This window comes from Neomonachus schauinslandi, chromosome 2 (genome assembly GCF_002201575.2).
Source record: "Neomonachus schauinslandi chromosome 2, ASM220157v2, whole genome shotgun sequence".
NCBI classification, from domain to species: domain Eukaryota; kingdom Metazoa; phylum Chordata; class Mammalia; order Carnivora; family Phocidae; genus Neomonachus; species Neomonachus schauinslandi.
The window spans coordinates 166,692,517-166,699,492 of record NC_058404.1 but is presented as its reverse complement, the minus strand read 5'-3'; the positions used below and the strand labels follow the sequence as shown (position 1 = coordinate 166,699,492).

At 38.2% G+C, this 6,976-nt stretch overlaps 1 pseudogene; it reads right to left on the bottom strand.

Annotated features, from left to right (window-relative positions):
• Positions 1-451: 451 nt before the first annotated feature.
• On the bottom strand, positions 452-869 carry LOC110590871 (annotated as a pseudogene).
• Between the last annotated feature and the right edge of the window lie 6,107 nt (positions 870-6,976).

The window sequence follows — 6,976 nt, the reverse complement described above, 5'->3', positions numbered from 1 at the left end:
TCCTCAAGCCCCTAGACATGCATGTTTTCTCTGGGAAAGGTTCTTACACTCACACTGAGAGAAGTACCCTCCTGCAATAACCCCTTTAACACAATTTCTATATTGACTCCTTTTAACCCAATTTCTATAATGTTAGCATATTAGTTTCCTAGGACTGCCTTAATAACTTGCCACTTAATTTGATGACTTTATTTTTTAGTAGAATCTTTTTTTATTCAGAAGACAAAACAAAACCCCCAAACTAAAAAGTTTTCCAACCCCACACAGGAGGGGTATGGGTAAGGGGAGGTGTCTGTCCATCTGGGTGTAGCCCTCAGCCCATGTGGTTTTGGCAACAATAGGGGGGATACGGTGATGGCCCCCAAAATAAAATGGTGTGTGTGTGTGTGTGTATGGGAAGGACAGGGGTGCAAAAGCAGTGGGGAATGGTCGGGGGAAAGGACAGATGAGGTCAGTACTGGGAATGCCGCAGGTGGGAGGCTCTTTCGAAACATTTCCTGTTGATCATACCACTGGGGACACCGGCTTTTCCCATCAGCAGGACTAGCATCTTTGCAGTCATTGTGAGTGATGTTGAAAGTGGGAGCTCCACCGGTGGTCTTGTTACAAAGAGCCACTGTAAATTCCCTGCCCTGCAGCAGTGAGTCCCAGATAACAACATTTCTGGATCCCAAGGTGTCAGTCCATTCATGAAAAAAACTTGACCGGTCTTTGCCAACCAGGACACCGACCTCGGCTGGCGCGAGGTTGAGGAAGGTTTTCCCCGCAAGGTGGCCCCAGTGGAGGACAGCCCTAGAGCGCACGACGGCCCTGGGGTGACAGGTGCCCTCTGCCATGAGGTTATGGTTGTAGGTGTTCCATCTGGCCATGGCGCTGCTGCTGGGGCTGGGCTCAGGTGCCTCGGGCTGGCCGGCAGGGGAGGTGGAGAGCTTGGGCCTACGCTGCCTCCGGACTGAGAATCTGCTAGCTGTGTCTGATGACTATAAAAAACAGAAATTCATCTTCTTAGTTCTGGAGTCTAGATGCTGGAAATCCTGGTGTTGGCTGTGGCATGCTGCCTAGGAATGCTATAGGGAAAAATCTTGTCTTGCTTTTTCCAGGTCTGGTGGCTCCTAGCAATCTTCGGCTTTCCTTGGCTTGTAGCTGCATCCCTCCAATCTTTGCCTCTGTCTTATTTTTGCATGTCTCTGTGTGTTCTCTCCTTTACTTATAAGATCACTAGTCGTTGGATTTAGGGTGCGCCCTTATCCAGTATGACCTCATCTTACCTTAACTAATTACATCTGCAAAGAATTTATTTCCAAATAAGATTACATTCTGAGGTCTGGGGAGACATGAATTTTTGAGCACACTATTCAATTTACCATGCTTGGCTATTTATTTTCTCAATTCAAAGCAAGTTAGGAATACAGACAGGGGCAGTTTAAGGAGACTTCTGAGGTTGTACATGGGAAACAATGATAAATACTGGCTGAAAATCTGGCAATGAGGGAAAGGTTGAAAACTCTAAAGCATACTTAGGATGTTTGGTGTACATTATATCGAGCCCCTGAATGTATATATGTAATTATTCTATCAAGAACATGTTTATATGGAGGTATTGTCCCATTACTAGTTCCTAGAGACCATTTTATAAATATTAACTTAATTCTTCATAAAGAAACATAATACTTTTTCTATAAAACAAAATATTCCTAACAAATCTGATTTTCTTATTATCGATCTCATTTTCTCCTCTAAAATGCAACCTCCTTAAGAAAAAAAAGATGTTGGATGCATTATTTCCAGTATGAACTAGCACAATTTTTCAATAATATCAAGTATTTATGGTATGTGTCTAACTGGGAATTTCTATGTCATAATAGTTAACAGTGCAAACTCTGGTAACAAACTGTCTGGATTTGAAGCAAGGCTCTACACTGTACTATCTATACTTTAGTTTCCTCATCTGTAAAATGGATAATATAGTAGTACGTATTTCATAAGGTTGTATAAGAATTAAATGAGTATACAAATGTATGTCAGTGCCTGAATGTATATATGTATATATATGTATGTAGGGGTGTGTGTATTACATATGCATGTTACGTATATGTTACATATATATACACCGATATATTACATATATAGGTATACATGTAATATATAGCTATATATGTTATATAATACATGTCATAGAAATTATTATATGCTTATCAAAGTTCTAAGTATTTTATTGGATCATGTTATATAATCTTCATAATCAACCTTTGAATTAAGTATCATTTTTATCATCTCCATTCTATAAATTAGAGAAAATGGTATTATCTCCCAAAGAGGTAAGTAATTTGCTGAGGGTCACACAATGGAGTAGTTAGGGTACTAACCTAGGCAGCCTAGTTTCAAAGGTCATACCATTAGCTATTATATAATATTGCCTCACTATTTTATAGGTAATTAATGCACACTTATTGATGACTTATTATTGACTCTGATTTCTGCTGGTTTGACTTGTTCATAAACCTCTCAGATTTCTCTTTAGTGGCTGAAGGTCACTTTATGAGTTATCTATCACTATACAACCAATTACCTCAAATTCTGATGGCTTAAAACAATAATAATTATTTGTTATCTCTCACCATCTCTGTGGGTCAGGGATTTGGGATGGTCCAGCTGGGCAGGTTCTAATTCAGGCCTCTTAACTAGATTGCAGTCAGATTTTGGCTGGGGTGAAAGTCATCTGAAGCCTTGACTAGACCTGGAGGATCCATTTCCAAGATTGTTCATTTCCATGGTTGGCAAGTTCGTGCTGACTGTTGAAGGGAGGTCTCAGTCCCTCTTCACATGGGGCCCTCCATAGGGCTCTCCACTTGAGTGTCCTTATGGCATGAAAGCTGGCTTTTTCCGGAGTAAACACTCTAAGAGATCAGGACAGCAGTTCCAATGATTTTTAGGGCCTTGACTTGGAAGTCACAAATGTTCTTCACTTCTGCTGTATTCTCCTGGTCTCAGAGATCTGTCCTGATCAACATGCAGGAGACTATTCAACGTCATGAGGTTTATCAGGGGCCATTTTGGAAGCTGGCTTGTATGCACAGCATGTTTCTGTCTCTAGCCTCTCTGTTTTGCTTATACCCTCTCTTCCTCTGGGTGATGCCTCTTCTGGATTCTACAGTAACCTACCCCTGAACTCACCTCCCCTTAGTTTAGAAAAGTAGGAAAGTGACCTACCCAAGGACAAGCATGTGTCACTCCCAGAAATTTTATTCCCGCATGGAAAGATACAGATTCAAAAGATCATCTGTCTAAATCATCCAATGAGTACATAAGAGGATTGTCTATAAATTTCTCTTGCCTCCCCTGGTTCCTGCTCCTTTCACAGCCTGGGTGTTCAGTTCTTCCAGAATTTCCTTTGTGTTCTTAGGTAAATCAGAGTTGGTGTTTTTCTTCATCATCAGAAAGTCCTAATTAAGTACCCCCCTAACATACACACCTCCAAGGATAAAATGCATAGTGTGTGTTATGTGGATTAAAAAATCAGGAAGCCTTTTTTGTTGTTGTTGTTGAGTTGCTTGGTGTCTCAGGCAATTGAATCATTTTGCTCGGGGAGACATGTTTTCCCTGAAAGAGACTTGGGAAACCTGCACTAGGGACATCTTCCTCTTCTTTTGTCAGGTCTTGCCATCACAGGTTCAGTACTGAAAGACCACATTCCTTACAGATCTGGGCTTATTAATAGGATTTCTCTTCAGAGAGAATTTGTTAATTTAGTTAACATTTTAGACTTAATCTTGTATGTATAAAAGTCAAAATATGTCTGTCTTATATACTATTGATATTTCATTAAATATCCTGAAAAATTCAAAGTCTTTGGTAAATTTATGACTCTCTCATATGCTGGAAGATTCCCACATACTAATGTGTACAAGACATTTCCTTTGTGAAAAATGGAATTTTTTAAATGTAAATCCATTTCAAATGATCCAATCTTCTTGATTTCATTATTATGAACCATGAACACAAACTTCTAAAATATACTTTCTCAGCTGGAAGTGTATCTTATTATTTAGGCGTCAAAGCTAATAGAAATAGACATTGTGTTCCAATCTTTTTACAACCTGAAAAACAAGCTTAGGGGAAGAAGGGATAGCATTATGTGTGGGAAGGTAAAAACAAGGATAATAGTTTCTGGCACACTGTTAAGTGTGTGTGGGTGGTCAGGACATCATCAGCTGAGAAGGAAATATAAGAGTATTTATGTAAGGTGCTTTCTAAACATTATCCCACCAAATTGATATGTTGAGGTCTTTTCCTGAAATGATTAATTGGTATCTAAGTCAGTTATTCCTTGTAAATGAATCACATGTAACATGATGAATCAGGGACTAACATGACAAAGGCTCCTGGACCATATTTCATTTGAAGATGGGATTTCGGTATATTCTAAGTGGAAAAAAGGATGCCTTGTGTCATTTGCTTGTGTTGAGTTTTACTGTTAAGTATTGATAATCACCTGAAACACTCATGCACACACAAGTATGCATATGAATTTTCATAGGAATCCCAGCTTTCTTCTGCACCCCGCTAGGGGCTTGGCTGTTTCACATGTGTAGTAACTGTGTTCTGACTGCTGATAGGGTTTGTGTACCTGCAGATTTGTGTGAATACATGTGGCCATGCAGACATGTGCATACTTGTTTGCATGTTTTATCTGTGTGGGCCTTGTATGTGTCTGTGTGTTTGTATGTCTTCTTACATGTCCTCCTTGTTAACTTATTTCATTCCACGCTCCCTAGTTACTACTTCCTCACATCTGTAGTATTTTGCTTCTCTTTCTTTCCCCTCATCACCCCAATACAGAGTTCTTATAACCCTTTGAATCACGGAAGTCCTTCTTAGATTAAATGACTATTTGAGAATTCAGAATTCCTTTTCTTCCTTCCACTTTTCCTAAACTGTTCCTCTGTATTTTACAGAAATCTCTTCACTATTGTGGGTTGATAATATCTAAGATACATTTTCCTTATATGGGAGAGGAGACAGGCAAAGATAACTGATATTCCACGGAAGGGAAATATAAGTCAAAGAGATCTATTGATGGCATCTTTTGGCAGAGTGGTTTTAAAAATTACATAGAAGCAATATATTCATTTATTCACCCAGCATTTATTGATTTTCTTCTGTGGGCAAAGTAGTGTTCCAGGCAATATTTAACAGTGTTGGAGAAAAAACATCCAAATCCAAGTAAATGATGTATTTGTTTAATAGGAAGATATCTCTCAAGAGATAATTCTAATAGAGCACTGGACTTGGAGACTGAACATCTACACCAGCCCTCCAGATCTCCACACTGTATCCAGAATCTTTATTTTAAAATGCAAAACCAATCATATTATATCTCCTTGTCCTTTAAATGGCTTCTTATTGTCCTTAGGATAAAGAAAGCAGTCTTGGGGCGCCTGGGTGGCTCAGTCCTTAAGCGTCTGCCTTCGGCTCAGGTCATGATCCCAGGACCAGTCCTGGGATCGAGCCCTGCATCCGGCTCACTGCTCCGCGGGAAGCTTGCTCCTCCCTCTCCCACTCCCCCTGCTTGTGTTCCCTCTCTTGCTGTGTCTCTCTCTGTCAAATAAATAAATAAATAAATCTAAAAAAAAAAAAAAGCAGTCTTTAACATGGCCTACAGATCCTGCATAGTCTGGCTCTGCTTACTTCTCTAATTTTATCTTCCAACACTGCCCCTCTTATGCTGTTTCCTGTGGCCACTGCAGCCCTAGTTCATTTCCTAGACAATGCTCCATCTCTCAGGACTGTTGCCCATTCTGTTTCTCTCTCTAAAGCAGCTCTCCTTTCCTTGCCTTTTTAACTTCCACTCACCTCACTTAAAACAGGTTAACTTGTGTTGGTTTCTTGAAACTATGTTGCTTTCCTTTGGATCACCTATCTCCTTTTTAATTGTATATTTATTTGTTGTTATTAACACTGTCCATTCCCACTCAACTATCTGGCCATCTGATTCCCTGTGCCTATCACAGTTTCTGACACACACAGTTTTTGAAAAATTGGGTAATTTGAGGAACTTATTTAACTGATTTGAAACAAAGTTTCAGCAATTATAGAATGGGGATAATAACTTATTCCATAGATTAACTGAATGTGTATTGAAACTTTGAGAATGCTGTAAAATATACAGGTAATACTTATAATAACCAAGAGGAATTTCTATTCTTAATTAATTTGGTTAAAAGAGAAGAACGGGTTGGTGATGTGGTTGTGAAGATTAAAAGAAACCATGTTTTCTTATAGGAAAAAAAAAAACAGTAAGAGGAAACTCTCCCTCCCCCATATATATATATATATATATCACACACATATATGTTATATATATATTACATATATGTGTGTGATATATATATGTAATATATATATAACATATATGTGTGTGTTATATATATATATATATACATATGTGTGTGTGTGTGTTAAGATAGTTTGAAAGGAAATTTTAAAATGAAAATTTCTTCCTTCCTCTGTCTTAACTTCTAGCTGCAATCTGCAGTTGTAAGCACTTTAAAGAATGTTTGTTTTCAGTTCATGTGTGGTTATCATTGCTTCTCTAAATTATGTTTTTATTGCTATTTCTTGATTTATTAACTTCAGACAGTATCTACTCAGCTTTCATCACCGTTTTAATTTTTACCTTTCCTCTTTCTAGTACCAAATTATTCATATTATTTATAATTCTTCTAGTATTATATTTATGACTTCAAGTAATATTCTTCAACAAATATTTCTTGAATCATATAATTTATGAGTACTCATTGACCTCATATTACATATGATAAAGAAAGTAGTGTATTTATATTTTTCTTAATTCTCCTTGCCATTGTGTTTTCTAAATTCTGTCTGCTGTATCATTTTTTTTATTTGAGAGAGAGAGAGAGAGAGAAAGCATGCGCACAGGCAAGGGAATGGCAGGCAGAGGCAGAGGGAGAAGCAG